This window comes from Sorghum bicolor, chromosome 6 (genome assembly GCF_000003195.3).
Source record: "Sorghum bicolor cultivar BTx623 chromosome 6, Sorghum_bicolor_NCBIv3, whole genome shotgun sequence".
In the NCBI taxonomy this organism is placed as follows: Eukaryota; Viridiplantae; Streptophyta; class Magnoliopsida; order Poales; family Poaceae; genus Sorghum; species Sorghum bicolor.
In genome coordinates, this window is record NC_012875.2 from 17,507,100 (window position 1) to 17,522,232 (window position 15,133).

Here is a 15,133-nt window from a genome sequence, read left to right on the forward strand (position 1 = left end):
AATAACCTTGATTGATTTTCTGGCTTTCCTAAATATTACCCTTTTGCTTCCCCTTTATGACTGATTCATGAGACTCCCCGGCAAAGGCGCCAGAAATGCTTGTTGACACTAGCTAACACCACTTAGATACTAGGTTGTCATCCCTAGCATGGCGCCAGAGTGTACAAAGGTATTTATAAATGTAAAGGCTCTCTAGAAAATAATCTATTCTATCCGCAAGCGCACAGATAAAACACCTCATTGTAGCATTTCACCAGGATAAGTATTCCAGGTATCGTTATTTATAATTTTGCTCAAGGGATGAAAATAAAATAAATGGGCAAAATCTATCAAGGCATAGACTAGAGATAAACTTGCAAGAACATGATTACTAATGAGAAACTCGTCACACAGTCACTTACTTTAGCAGGGGGTAAACCATAAAGATAATGATAATGAATTATAAGTTCATGGGTAGATAACACAGCGATTAGAAAATAGACTACTCCTCATATGTAGGTGATGTCGGATTAGCTAGAGAATGGATTCTAAGTTATCTACTAACTACTAAGTCATAATCTACTCTAGTTGTCTACAAGATCATATATAGCATAAAAGACTCTTCATTCATGTATAAGGAACATTGATAAAGTAAATCAGAGCATCGCATGACTTACTCCACAATACCGGTTCTGCCTGTCCTATCAACGGAGGGTGGACTATATAAGAATCAACGAAGCTGTCACTATCACGAACTACCACACGACCCGGCCAATAGGATACATTTGCAGATAAATAACATCTAAGCACCACGCTCACATGTGATCTATCACCTAACTCTCTCGCGTCAAGAGCTAAGCGCTTTGCAAACTTATACATAAACTCATTATCAATTAGAACTATATCAAATATAGAACTAGAGCAAACTAAGAACATAATAATTAGAGACATAATGCAATTAGAACAAAGAATTAGAGAAAGATATAAATAATACCAATCTTTATTACCGAATATCCGAATCCAGAGCGTAGTGCTCTACTTCTCTAATTGCTATCTAATCAAACCTGTAAACTTGAAGGATTAGGGAGTAGCTAATTCTAATTCTCTGTGGGAGAGAAGCTCTAAACCCTAACTTTGATGGCTACCTCTGCATAATGATTTCTTCTCTTCTCCTCCCTTCTAGGGGGGGTAGGCCTTGGTTTTATAGTCCCTTCAAGTGAATTTGGACCGTCAAATCAAACCGACATTGACTGTGTGGTTTAGATTGATCCTTTAGGTCGGTGGAGTGTTGTCCCGAAGCAGAGTCCCGATTGGGTTCCAACCCTAGGCGGGCGCCCAAGGAGGGTGGGCGGCCGCCCTGCCCCCGAGCCCGATCGTGCTCTCGTTCGTTTCCGTGGCTTCTGGACTCTTCTAGATTGAGGAAAATTGCGCGGCACGTAATTATCTCGTTGTAAACATGACATGTGGGCCTTCTCTCCATATTCTCTGATAACCCCCTGCAGAAATAGATAAACACCAAAGCTTGTGGAATTCCGTCAGATAAAACCCTAATTCTAGATGTTTGTTTCATATTGATCCTTTTCCATGTTTATTTGATTATTAATTTTAGTATTTAAGGACCGTCAACAGCGTGATAGTCCCTTTGTAAAGGGATCTGCCAGGTTTTTATCTATCTGGATATAGTCCACAGCTATTTGTAACACCGTAGGTGTTAAGCTTGCACTTAGTCTCATAAAACATTCATGAGCATTCTCATCAAGCATGGCATAAGCATCACATCCCATGAGCACAATAATAATCCAAGTGTGATTTTATGTGCTTTATTTCAAGTGAATTAAATAGGTTAAAAATATCATGCTTGCTTCTAAGTTCTTGAATTGCCTAAATTAAGTTGAAATGAGTGTTAGAATATTTAAGAGTAATTTTGTGATATTTTTGGAGCCATAGAAATTGAGAAATTGATTTTATACTAAAATTCCCCAAAATAGATTTATTTAAAAACCTATAACTAGTTTTGGGTTGTATTTCAAAATCTATTTGGAATTTGTGAATTCGACTTAAAGCAAAGTTGTAGGGTTTTTGTTTTGGAACAACTTTTATTTTGGGAGAAAAAGGTAAAAATGATTTTTAAATAGTCCAAATGAATTTAGAAAGAATTTGAGAAAAGAAATTAAAAAAAAGGGAAAGGGGGGCGCTAGCAGGCCGCGGCCTCACTTCTGGCCCGCTGGCCGAAGCCGGCCCAGCCCGCCCGCGCTCACCCCCCCTTCCCCGCGCTCGCGCCCGCGCCGTGTCCGCGCGCGGACGGCCGCGCCGCGCCGCCGTGGCAAGCCGGCAGAGCTCGGCCGCCGCGTGACGAGCATGTGGCAGCCTGGACGCGCCCTGGTCGGCCACCAGGAGCGCCCGACCGCGCCCGCCTCCGTCCTCGCTGCCATTTTCTCCCGCCAGCCCTTCCTCTCTCGCCCTCTCGCCCTTGCTCCGCACGCGCAGAGCGCCGCCGTCGCCATTGGAGCCCGAGCTCCGCCTCGACCGTTCTTCCCCAGCGCGTGCACCATTCTCCGATTCGTCATCCCCCGAGCTCCGCCCTCGCTCTGCCGTTGCGGGACACGCTTCCAAGCATTTGGTGAGGCACGGTGAGCCCCGCTCGCCCTCGTTCCTTCTTCGGCAAGAGCACCACCGCCGCGCACGTAGTCTGCCTGCCTCCGTGCCTTCCGGTGCCGCTTAGTTAGCGCGTCGTGCTCGCCTTGGCACCGCGACGCTCGCAAGCCACTCCAATCGTGCTCTACCGGGCCAACGCCTCGGGTCGACGGCGAGCAGCGCCGCCGCTCTGCCATGGCCGATGGCGAGCTTGCTTCGGTTCGTTTCAGGCCGCGCAAGTAGGTTCGCTGAGTTCGCCTTGACCCGTAGAATGCGTAGAGCCGCTCGGTTCACCGAGAGAGGCCATCGGTGGTGAGCTCCGGCTCGTCGGAGTCGCCCCCTCTCTGCGTTCTGGCCAGCGAGCCCGGCTGGCAGGCGGGTCCGCTTGTCAGTGGCAGCGGGTGCACTGCACCGGGTGCACCCAGCTGGTCCCGGGGGTGGATTTGAATTGATTTTCAGAAAAATTATTTCCAGAAAATAGTTTAAATGATATAAAATCCATATCTTGAGATTTATGGCTCCAAAATTAGTGAAATAAATTTTGATGTGTTCTAGAATCTCAGATCTATAGTTTGGTTTGGTTGCATGTCATGTTTGGACAATTTTTCTGTGCAATTATATTTAATCCATGTTTTTGCTGAAAATTGTAAAATGCATAGTAATTAAAATATAGCTCAGAAAAATATGAAACTTGTTTTATTGGCTCTGCATGGATGATTAGGCTCTAGGAAAAATATGTTACACATTATTTGCTGTTTGAATTAATTTATGGTGATTTAAATGCTTGCATGGCAGTGGTTTATGATTTTTAATAAATAATTGGATCATGCAATTAATCTGGAAATTTTTGTGGGTGTTTCTTATGTTAATAAGATAATTATAAAAATATGAAACCTGCTGTTTGACACTTATACCACAGTAGAGTATTTATACTTGCTTTTATGAATTAATCTTGTGATTTTTGTAGCCCAAAATAAATATCCAAATATTATGAGAAATTCATGGTAGACTTTATGGTTGACTAGTGATCTGCTATGATTTTTGTGGAATTTATTGATAAACAGAAATAGATGCTACTTTTGTAGGCCTAAAAGTGGATAAAGAAATTATGAATTTGTTATACATAGATTAAATAAAGTAAAATGGTGTTTGGTGTATCTTTGAAGCATCATGTGAGTTTGCTGGTTAACCATGAATACAATTTGTAGAAGAGAATGCAATAGATGCTTAATGTAATTACCTATTCTTGGATGATGTTGACTACCTTATAGAAATACCACCTATGTCTTTATGCACCATGTCATGATCATTTGGTACCTACTCGCATAAGCATTGCACCCCGGGCATCTCGCACTCCGCTCATGAGCACACATGCATCATACAGGCTCGCAGGAGAACGAGGTGGGACCCGAGGAGCAGGAGGAGATCCAGGAGCAGGAACCTCTGGGAGGACCAGATCCCGGAGAGGAGCTGCAGGGGAGATAAATTCTCTGCGACGGCGTCGCAGACCGACTCACGTGAGACACCCCCTAGAATCACGACGCGTGTCTTGCTAGCCGAGGCGGCGTCCGTCCGAGCCGACGAGCCGAGTCTGCTACTTCTCCAAGCCACATCCCTTGACATCCATGGATATCCTTCAGAGCCGAGTCGGCAGTTAGTTCTCGTGGAGGAACTGATGGAGCGAATTTCTAGCATCATCTACTCCATGTGCCACCATTCTCTGGTCTCATCTTCTCTTCTTAGGCCTTGCTGATGGTCACGTCCATACAAGACGAGCTGAGGTGAAGATCGATCAAGACGCCAAGCTCAGTATTCAATGGACGAGTCTCCTATTCTATTCTAGAGGATGTTGATATTTGGTAACGCAATAAGGAAATGATCCGCAAGCGCACGGATATCGGTGAGCATTTCACCCAGGAGGTTATCCAGAGTATCGTATTTATATTTTTACCACTGGAAGAAAGGGTGCATCTGACTAACCAATTCTATTGCTACTATCCCATTAGGCTACAAAGAATGTTTCTCGATGTGAGTGATGTATAGAGAAGACTGCAACCGTAGTCTTGTTCTAACCTTAGTAAGGATGATCTACTGTTCTATTGGGGAAGCTTACGGAATCTAGACACCACAAAGGATGTTCGACCCGAACCTATAAACCTATCCGTCCTACTAATGAGATATGGGATACAAAGGTAACTCGGAAATGTCACGTTCCTCGCTACTACCACGGTCCAGCTAGTCAGGGGATATCTATGAGTACCCTAGCCTAAACACCACGTTTACGCTAGCAATGATTACTCTAATACTCAACCGGAAGAGGATTAAAGTAAACTCATAAACCAAAGAACAATAAAACAAGAACTTACTAGAATTAGAAGTCGAATTACTGAAGAATCATAGAAGCAAGCCTCGAGTTAGGAGACTTGATCCCGCAGGTACAACTCGGAGTAGACACCAACAGGTCGGCCTTCCTCCGATCTACACCTCCACTCTATCTCTCTCAATCTAGTAGAAACTAGAAGATCTATTTCTACTTACATTGGTTGCTAAGCCTAAAAAGAAATATTATTTAGAGAAGAGGTTTTCCTTCGAGGGCACCCCTCAACTCTATGATAACTTCTTGTCTTCTCCAGGGGCCAGGGGGGTCTCCTTATATAGTCCTCCTCCTCTATGCGTTTTTGGGTCGGTAGGCGATGTGGTACTACGTTATCCTTGATCCTTTATGTCGGTGGAACATCGTGTGCGAAGAGAGTCCCGAACGGAGTCCAGGTCAGGGCGGGCGCCCAGGGAAGGAGGGCGGGCGCCCTGGCCCTGGCCCATTTCGGCCTCTGCTTTCTTCCCGTGGCTTCTGGAGTCTTCTAGATGGTAGAAAAATGCGCGGTGCGTTGATATCTCTATGTAATCCTGACATGTGGGCCTTTCTTCCTTATTTCCTGATAACCCCCCTGCAGAAATAGACAAACACCAAAACTCATGGAATTCTGTCAGATAAAACCCTAAGTCTAGATGTTGATTTCATTTGGATCCTTTTCTTTGTTTATTTGATAATTAAATTTGATACTTAAGGACCGTCAACAAACTCCCCCAAGCTTACCTCTTGCTCGTCCCTGAGCAAGGATGAACTCAAGAGTTTCTGCAGTGGTCTCATGCCTTAAAAGTACACACGCATTCAAGCAAGATCTCATCTCTGAGTTAGAATAAACTGTTAAGACTTAAAACTTACTCATTTTACCTTTCACCATGGGGCTTGTAACCATCACTTGTGTCTTGAGCAGTTAAAAGATAGAATGGTCAAGTCAAAAGCCATGTCTGTTATTCTTGATCAGCTATAGCTCTGGAGTTTTTGCAGATTTTCAAATAAAACTCAGAGATTCCTTATATGATTCTCTCAAATCTCTCTTTTGTGGTATTTCTGGATCCTTACCAAGGCAATAATGGTATATGCCTTCTCTCAAAGTACGTGGTATTTTTGGTATAATGCATAGTGATATTGCCTTCTCTCTCACCCTACTCTAATAATGTTTTGATATCTGGAGCTCATAGGTGGGAGACAGCTAATACATACTTACAAGACATTTATTGTATAGTCAAACCATGGATCTAGAGAAACAAGTCAATAAGTCAAATCAAGATGTGCATGTGTGGCGAATGAATGGTGTATGGTCATGATGGTGATAATAATTTTGAAAGTCTAATTCTACTTTTGCTCTTTTGAAGGGATACATACCTTTCTTGCACTTTGAAGCTTTTTGGGGAGAATGAGATGCTCTATATTTTCTTTTTCTTTCCTCTCAGGTGGGTATCTTGTACTCCTAATTCTACTGTCGGACACTTGTCCATTTTTACCTCTCGTCTCACTTTTTCTTTTCTTCGAGGTTCCGGGCACTTGCCCCTTTTTATTTCCTCATATTATTTTTTTCTCTTTTTTTTCTCTTTTTTTAGAGCACTCATCTCCTGAAATAATGTAGCAAGTGGTAATAACCAAAATAATTGGAGCATTTATTTCGCAGGGAATAACAGGGATAGCAAAATGTTTTTGGCTATTCTCTCTCGGATTAGGAGTAGAATAATTTTGGGTGAATCTGGAGATGGAAATGAGTGGATGTATGTGGATGCGTACTTCCGGAGTAGAAGCAGCATATACGAGTGAAAATGCAAGTGAATCTTGATTTTAACCACATGACAAGCTCCTAAGGGTCTACACAGCTTTACCACACTCAATGCTCATAAGCAGTAAAAAGTAAATGTGTGGTTCAAAGTCTAATAAGCATGTATATATGGCTGTGGTAGGATTTAAACTCTCATCATACAGGAACTCATCATGTGATATTTTAAAGATTTTTTAAAGATAAAATTCTCCAGAATTCTAGCATCTCTAGGAAGAGATAAACAGCAGCTCAACCTTCCCATATCATATCCGTTAACAACTTAGACTTTAGATCAAGTACTCTTCCCACAAGTTCAGGTTTAGAGCAAATCTTACTTCATAACAGTCATGCCTAAACTTGAGAGAGATTTCAATTTTAAGAACTAGTCATGGCAGAGCAACTATTCATCATTTCCATGTGAGAGTTTATCATGAGGGTTCATAGCAAACTTTATTTATTTATTTATTTAGCAAACTAAGCAAAGATATATATATAAAAGCACAAAACCTTTATTTGGGTTTTCATGATTATGCATCTTTTATTATTTGAGTAAAGTATAAACGCGAGTAGAAACACTTAGCTGGATAAATGGGGTGCTCTCCCCCAAGCTGGATTTTGACGTAATTTCTTCTCATGTAGCTAGCAGGTGGTGGAGGTGTATTTGAAAGTCGGCAACACCCTGACAGCGATTAAGATGTCCTCCGTCTGCTAGTCTTTTTTGATCCTTGAATTCTGTGGAGCTCAAATAGACAACAAAGCTTTGTGGAACTGGTTAAGTGTTAGCATAAATATCTAGCCTTTATCATGTTGAGCCTCCTCAATAAATGTTACTTATTTCGCAGGATCATGCACTTATTATTTTTATTGTAAGATGAAAACTTATTTATTTTATTTTTATGCCACCACAGTGAATGTACTTATGGGTTTTATGCCATAAGCATACTCACATGGGGCTTACTATTTTTTAACATTTTTATTTTCTTTTCAAGATAGCATGAACCTGATTAACTAAGCAAACTATAATTGAATAATTGAAAGGAAAAGGATAACTACCAAGTTTACCTCTGGGCAAGGCGTTCGGTGTTTTTAAGTCCTCCGAATGGGACTCTCCGTTTTCAGTCGTCCTTGGATTCGCTGGATGGCGTAGTCGGTGGTTCCGGCGGCGCCTCCTCTTTGTGTATAACTATCTTCTCTTTCTACATCTGACTCGGTGCTACGGTCTCCTCAGGGCAGTTCTGTTCAAGCTGTATGTCTTCAGACCTTACCACTTCTCCTTTGTAGTCTGCCCATCCGTCCTTGATGATTTGCCTCCTCTGGTTGCGGTTGCGTTGTCTTCTTCTTGTCCTGACCTGCTTAGAGTCTTCAACTATATAGTTAGGGTCAGTAAAATAGCGGCGTACCTTCTCAGAAGGGAAGTACATGTGGACTTCTCCGGTTCCAATGTAGATGATAACTTTGATAGTGTTGAGGAATAGTCTTCCAAGGATGATGGGTGGACCGTACTCGTCTTCTCCCATGTCAATGATCTGAAAATCATCTGGAGCTGAATATATATTGGTTGTAGGGGCATGGTTCCATGCAGGAGCTGATAAGTGACTGCGGCCATTATGCTGTCGTTAGATCCGGTGTCGTAGAGTGTCTTCTAAAAAGAGTATCCATTGATTGTGCACTCAATGATTGGAACACTAGGGTCATCCTTCTTGATCTTGAGTCGACGATCTTGACCTCCTCCGACAAGGATCCAATGTTTTAAGTCCTCTAGACAAGACTTCTCACCGTCTTTATCCTTTAGGTGCATCATTTGATTATGTGTGGACCTTGACGTCTGCACTTCTTGATACGGAGTCACCCATGTTCTTCGTTTGCCCAGCAGTTCGAAGTGCGGTGTCAATATCCTACTCAGTGTGTTTGTGGTCGTAGATCCAGGTCCTTCACTTGGTGGAGTCTGGGAGTTGTAAAACTCCTCCATGTTTTGCTTGAAGTGTACCTGTTCATAGAGACAAGGCAGAGATCAAGTGCATGGGCCCTGTTGGTGTAAAACACCAACAGAACCAAAAGTGTATTTGTTCTTCTCTAACCTTAAGCATAGTGAGCAAGACAAAGTTGATGGATCATGAGTGTAGCATTTGTCAGATCAGATGGCTCAACCTAATGGAAAGATAATCTATCTATATTTATGTTTTGTTTATATCTTCCAAAGATTGAATGTGCAATATTTTAGCTTATATGATTAGGAGTGTGGGATCATGAAGGTAGTACTAAGAACAAAGATTAAAGGACTAAACATGTTGAATTAATTGGGTTGGTTAATTTGGACAAATCATACATGTTTGTCTCTTTTATTCATGTGTATGCCAGAACCAAGGAGAAGCTTATGAAAGTGATAGTCATGTACCTTAAGATGTTACCTTACTTGAAGAGTGATGGTATAGTATCACCTTGTGGAAGCTTTCCTTTCCTAGCGGTTGTGCATCGTGTTTGTGGCACTCTTCATGGATCATCTCTTTATGATGAATGAGCTATGTCCTTCTTGTGCAAATTGTTAAACTTCATGTGTCTCCTTTATCTCCAATGAGTTTGTATCTCAGGACTTCCCAGGTTGATATTGAAAGTTTTCCTGCAGGGGTTAGTCCAACAAAATATTCCATATCTACTATAGCATACTATCGGCTCAAAAATCAACCTAGACACCATGTCTAATTTGATTTAGGAGGGCATTTTAACCTAAGCACCATGCTTAATTTAAAAAATCCTTTGGAAGTAAGATCATCATTCCTAAACTAAGCACCATGCTTGATTTAAGAGATAAATGTAACTACTCCAAACCTAGACATATACTAAAGCAAATAAATGTAGCATGAGAGCATTTATAGAGATCTACTCAAGTGGAGGTGAAGTAGTGTAATTAGTATTTAACAAATTGAGCATGTCTCAAAGGTAAGGACAACCAACATAGCAACATGGCAAATGATGTTTTTATGTAAAATACTCCCCCAAGCTTGAATTTTGCAAAATTCAAGTTTGGATGAATTTAATTCAATGTTGCATGATGATTGGTTGGACATACCTTGTGCTTGTCATTCCTCGGATCTTCTTGCTCCAATCCTAGAAAGGTTAGTGACACGAATACCCGAAGGAATATGTCTACAATTATCTTTATATGCTCAATACACAAGGCAATGTTGCAAATAATTAAAAGTTCATATTATGATCTGATAAGTGCTTGTTTTAGGACGCTAAGCTTGTCCTTAGGAAACCATCAAATTATGTCGGCGAAGTGGTTTCCCCTCCAACGCTGACCTATATCAAGATCAACTCAACGAGATCTGCAATATTTATTATAGACATATGCATTGACAACCGCCCTTTTAAAGTTTTTATAAATAGAAAAAGAAGAGGGGGTTGGAGATCTCAAATGTGGTGATGTTGGAGAGACCAATTGATTGGGGAGAAGTTTTATATGAGCAAGGACTTGGTGAGGTATTTATGAAATAACTTCCATGCTCACTGTTGTTTCTCTCATTCTCAAACTCCAAGGATGATTCCTCACGAATGCTTAAAATTCCTCTAGGATTGTCTCTCAAGTTTGTTTTATCTATCCATTCAATGGTGATAGCACATGGATTTTTAATGCCGTCTAGCCATTGATGTTGCTCTTCTCGATCCTCCTTCTTATGCATGGGATGTCTAGAGAGATTCATAGGATTATCGGGAGGTTCAAGAGAAAGAGCATAGTAGAAATTATTAAACTCAAGGATGGGTTGGATAGCCGAATTATGGGATTGAAATGTTTGGAAATCGGCTATTGAAACTTCCTTTCCTCGTCTGGGAGATGATTCCTTCTCTATTTCTAAGATTTTTCTATGAAGACTAGTACAAGAAGGATGTCCACGAATGAAGACATACCTTGCTTTACTCATAGATAAAGAAAGAAAGACTCTACCAAAGGGTATATGATAAAGACCAATGTGAAAATATCGAGAAAAAACATGGTCTTGTAGGGCTAGGTCTAAACCAGAATTTATAGAAAGATTAACAGATTCCCTAGGTGTAGCTAAAAGTGCATTATCTTCTTGATTAAAAGATAGGACCTCAGCTATAGAAAAGGGTTGGTTTTGACCTATTGCAATCAACTCCGGACACAGATCATAACTAGGGGCAGGACTTGTTGACTCCCATGGTCTATGGCTGGTCTCCGAAGGTGCAAAGAATTCAATAATAGGTATGGAATTTAAGTTATCCATAAAGATAAAAATAAAAAGGTAAAAGAATAAAAGTATAAAATATAATACAAGATAATAGCAAGACTCAAAGTTATCTCAGCAAACCGTCTTTCTCCCCGGCAACGGCGCCAGAAATGCTTGTTGATATTTGGTAACACAATAAGGAAATGATCTGCAAGCGCACGGATATCGGTGAGCATTTCACTCGGGAGGTTATCCAGAGTATTGTATTTATATTTTTACCACTGGAAGAAAGGGTGCATCTGACTAACCAATTCTATTGCTACTATCCCTTTAGGCTACAAAGAATTTTTCTCGATGTGAGTGATGTATACAGAAGACTGCAACCGTAGTCTCGTTCTAACCTTAGAAAGGATGATCTACTGTTCTATTGGGGAAGCTTACGGAATCTAGACACCACAAAGGATGTTCGACCCGCACCTATAAACCTACCCGTCCTGCTAACGAGATATGGGATACAAAGGTAACTCGGAAATGTCACGTTCCTCGCTACTACCACGGTCCAGCTAGTCAGGGGATATCTATGAGTACCCTAGCCTAAACACCACGTTTACGCTAGCAATGATTACTCTAATACTCAACCGGAAGAGGATTAAAGTAAACTCATAAACCAAAGAACAATAAAACAAGAATTTACTAGAATTAGAAGTCGAATTACTAAAGAATCTTAGAAGCAAGCCTCGGGTTAGGAGGCTTGATCCCGCAGGTACAACTTGGAGTAGACACCGACAGGCCGGCCTTCCTCCGATCTACACCTCCACTCTATCTCTCTCAATCTAGTAGAAACTAGAAGATCTATTTCTACTTACATTGGATGCTAAGCCTAAAAAGAAATATTATTTAGAGAAGAGGTTTTCCTTCGAGGGCACCCCTCAACTCTATGATAACTTCTTGTCTTCTCCAGGGGCCAGGGGGGTCTCCTTATATAGTCCTCCTCCTCTATGCGTTTTTGGGTCGGTAGGCGATGTGGTACTACGTTATCCTTGATCCTTTAGGTCGGTGGAACATCGTGTGCGAAGAGAGTCCCGAACGGAGTCCAGGTCAGGGCGGGCGCCCCGGGAAGGAGGGCGGGCGCCCTGGGCCTGGCCCCTTTCGGCCTCTGCTTTCTTCTCGTGGCTTCTAGAGTCTTCTAGATGGTAAAAAATTGCGTGGTGCGTTGATATCTCTATGTAATCCTGACATGTGGGCCTTTCTTCTTTATTTTCTGATAACCCCCTGCAGAAATAGACAAACACCAAAACTCGTGGAATTCTATCAGATAAAACCCTAAGTCTAGATGTTGATTTCATTCGGATCCTTTTCTTTGTTTATTTGATAATTAAATTTGATACTTAAGGACCGTCAATAGAGGACATGGATGATAGCACGTCATCCCTAACACTAGAACCAGATGATGTCGCTGCGTTGTCCAGGCAATCGTTGCTGCCATCCATCTCCATGGTTGAGCCATCTCATATCGATGACGAGGAAAGGACCATGACACCATCCACCGAGGTAATCAACTTCAACAAATCGACATTGGCATAGATTTTCTTTTTGTAGTCAAATATTTTAATTATGTCATTTGTAGTTCATCCATATTTGTGCTTGAAATTGGGATGGATTTCATACTGTATTTATATATTTTAATCAATTATTATCTTGTTTTACTTTTAGGCCGATAACAACAAGCCTGGTCAATCTGTTATCGTACCAGAAGTTGGAATGGCTTTCAACTCGGAGGATGATGCATTTAATATGTATAATTCATATGCCAAGAGTGTTGGTTTTAGTATTAGAAAGAGTACCTCAAGACTAAGAGCTGATAAGACTTTATATCAGAAGCATATAGTTTGCAGCAACCAAGGAGAACGAGGTAAGCATTCATCACATGAGACTTCAAAAGAAAATGCTACTACAAGGATTTGTTGCAATGCTCGTGTCCAGTTCAGTGTAAGTCGAGAAGGAATTTGGAAAGTTCAAAAGGTTGTATTTGATCACAATCACTATTTCGCTAGTCCAAATAAGGCACACAAGTTGAGGTCACAACGACGCATTACAGAGGTGGATAAACAGCTAATTTCTCAAATACGAGGGGCTGGAATACTGCCTGCACAAGTGTATGAATTTTTCAAGCAATGGTATGGTGGAGTTGAGAATGTACCTTTCGCTCAGATGGATTGCAGTAATCTTATTGGTCGTGAGCGCAAGAAATACTTACCATCTAATGATGCGCAAACACTATTAGAATACTTGAAGAACAAGCAATTAGAGGATCCAACTTTCTTTTATGCTATACAAATAGATGAAGATGATGGCCGGATAGCAAATTTCTTCTGGGCAGATGGTCAAGCTATAATGGATTATGCATGTTTTGGAGATGCAGTGTCATTTGACACTACATTTAGCACCAATAAATTTGAGATGCCATTTGCCCCACTCCTTGGAACAAACCATCACAAGCAGACGATTATATTTGGAGCTGCACTAATATATAATGAGACCATTGAAACATTTGTTTGGCTTTTTAACACATTTCTAACAGCAATGTCCAGCAAGCATCCTAGCACAATTTTCACAGATCAATGTGCTGCCATGTCTGCTGCCATTAGAATTGTGTTCCCTAACACAGCTCATCGTCTTTGTTTATGACATATTTTCCAAAATGCTGGTAAACATCTCAGTCATGTAATTGAGGATAACCCAAAGTTTCTCGCTGAATTTAAGAGGTGTGTCTATGAAGAGAGATCTGTGGAATACTTCACTGAGATTTGGCATGAGTTGCTGACTAAATATAATTTAGAGGAAAACAAATGGCTTAATAACTTGTATGGGCTAAGGAGGCATTGGGCTGCTGTCTTTCGCGACTCATTTACTGCTGATATGACCTCAACTCAAAGGAGCGAAGGTATGAATAATGTTTTCAAGAAAAGGTTTAGAAGAAAACTATGTCTTTCGGAGCTCATTGAAGAATGTGAGAAGTGTGCTGCTAGCCTACGCGAGAATGAGTTAGATGAAGACTTCGAGTCACGTCACTCTAACCCAGTTATTTATATCCCACATTTATCAATGTTGAAGACTGCAGCTGAAAAATATACAAGGAGGATATATTCAGATTTTGAGGAGCAATTTAGAGAGCAATTTTCTTTCTCATGCCAATTATTAGAATCTGAGGGGGCAATGATGACCTACAAGGTGACGCCTAGCCGATTCAATGATGAAGCAATAATTGTCTTTAATTCTGAGGATAAGACCATAACATGTTCTTGTAGAAAATATGAATGCATTGGTACGTATGTGATTTCAAAATAATATTACTTCTCACTTCTCAGTTCATATTATTCAAACTTTGGGTACATATGCTGCAGGTATATTGTGCAAGCATGCTCTCAGAGTGCTTAACATCAATGAAGTTTTTGTTTTGCCTAGCCAATACATACTGAATAGATGGACGAAATATGCGAAAACAGGATTTCATTGCGAGAAGAAACAAATAGATGATAATGAAACTTCAAGAGCACAAGCTGCACGAATCTCTCGAAAAGCAACATCCATTGCATTGAAGTGCTCAGTTTCAAAAGATCTTCTTGATGATTTGGAGAGAGCTATTGAAAAACTAGACCAAGAAGCTGATAATTCATTAAGCCAAAGACCTACCCAACCTTCTGGAGTTTCTCAAAGTTGTTTTGAATATGCTGGAGACATGTTAAATGGTAAAATATCAATCAGAGCTCCTGAGGTGCTAACAGGTGCAAAGAATAAGAGGGCAAAAAGTGTACTTGAAAAAAAGAAAGGAAAGAAAAAGCCCACCAGTAAGAAAAAAGGTACGTATATTAGTTGAAGCATACATTTTTTCCATCTCAGTTTTATAAGCAGTAACATGTATCCCTGTTCTTTTAATCTCAGGAAAACAAGCAAAGAGTGCAAAGGACAAAAAAGGAGTTGGACAAGATCCAAAAGAATCTGTGAGTGCACAAGACAATACAGAACTTGGACAACATCCACAAGAATTGATTGTAAGACAGGTGACCCTATTTTTAAAGACTTCTTTTACAAGACTATATTCTGAATTTTTTCCCACACAGGGTCCTTCTGATGCAAGCATTGGTGTCAATATTGCACCGCAATACTATTTAACCAACCCATATG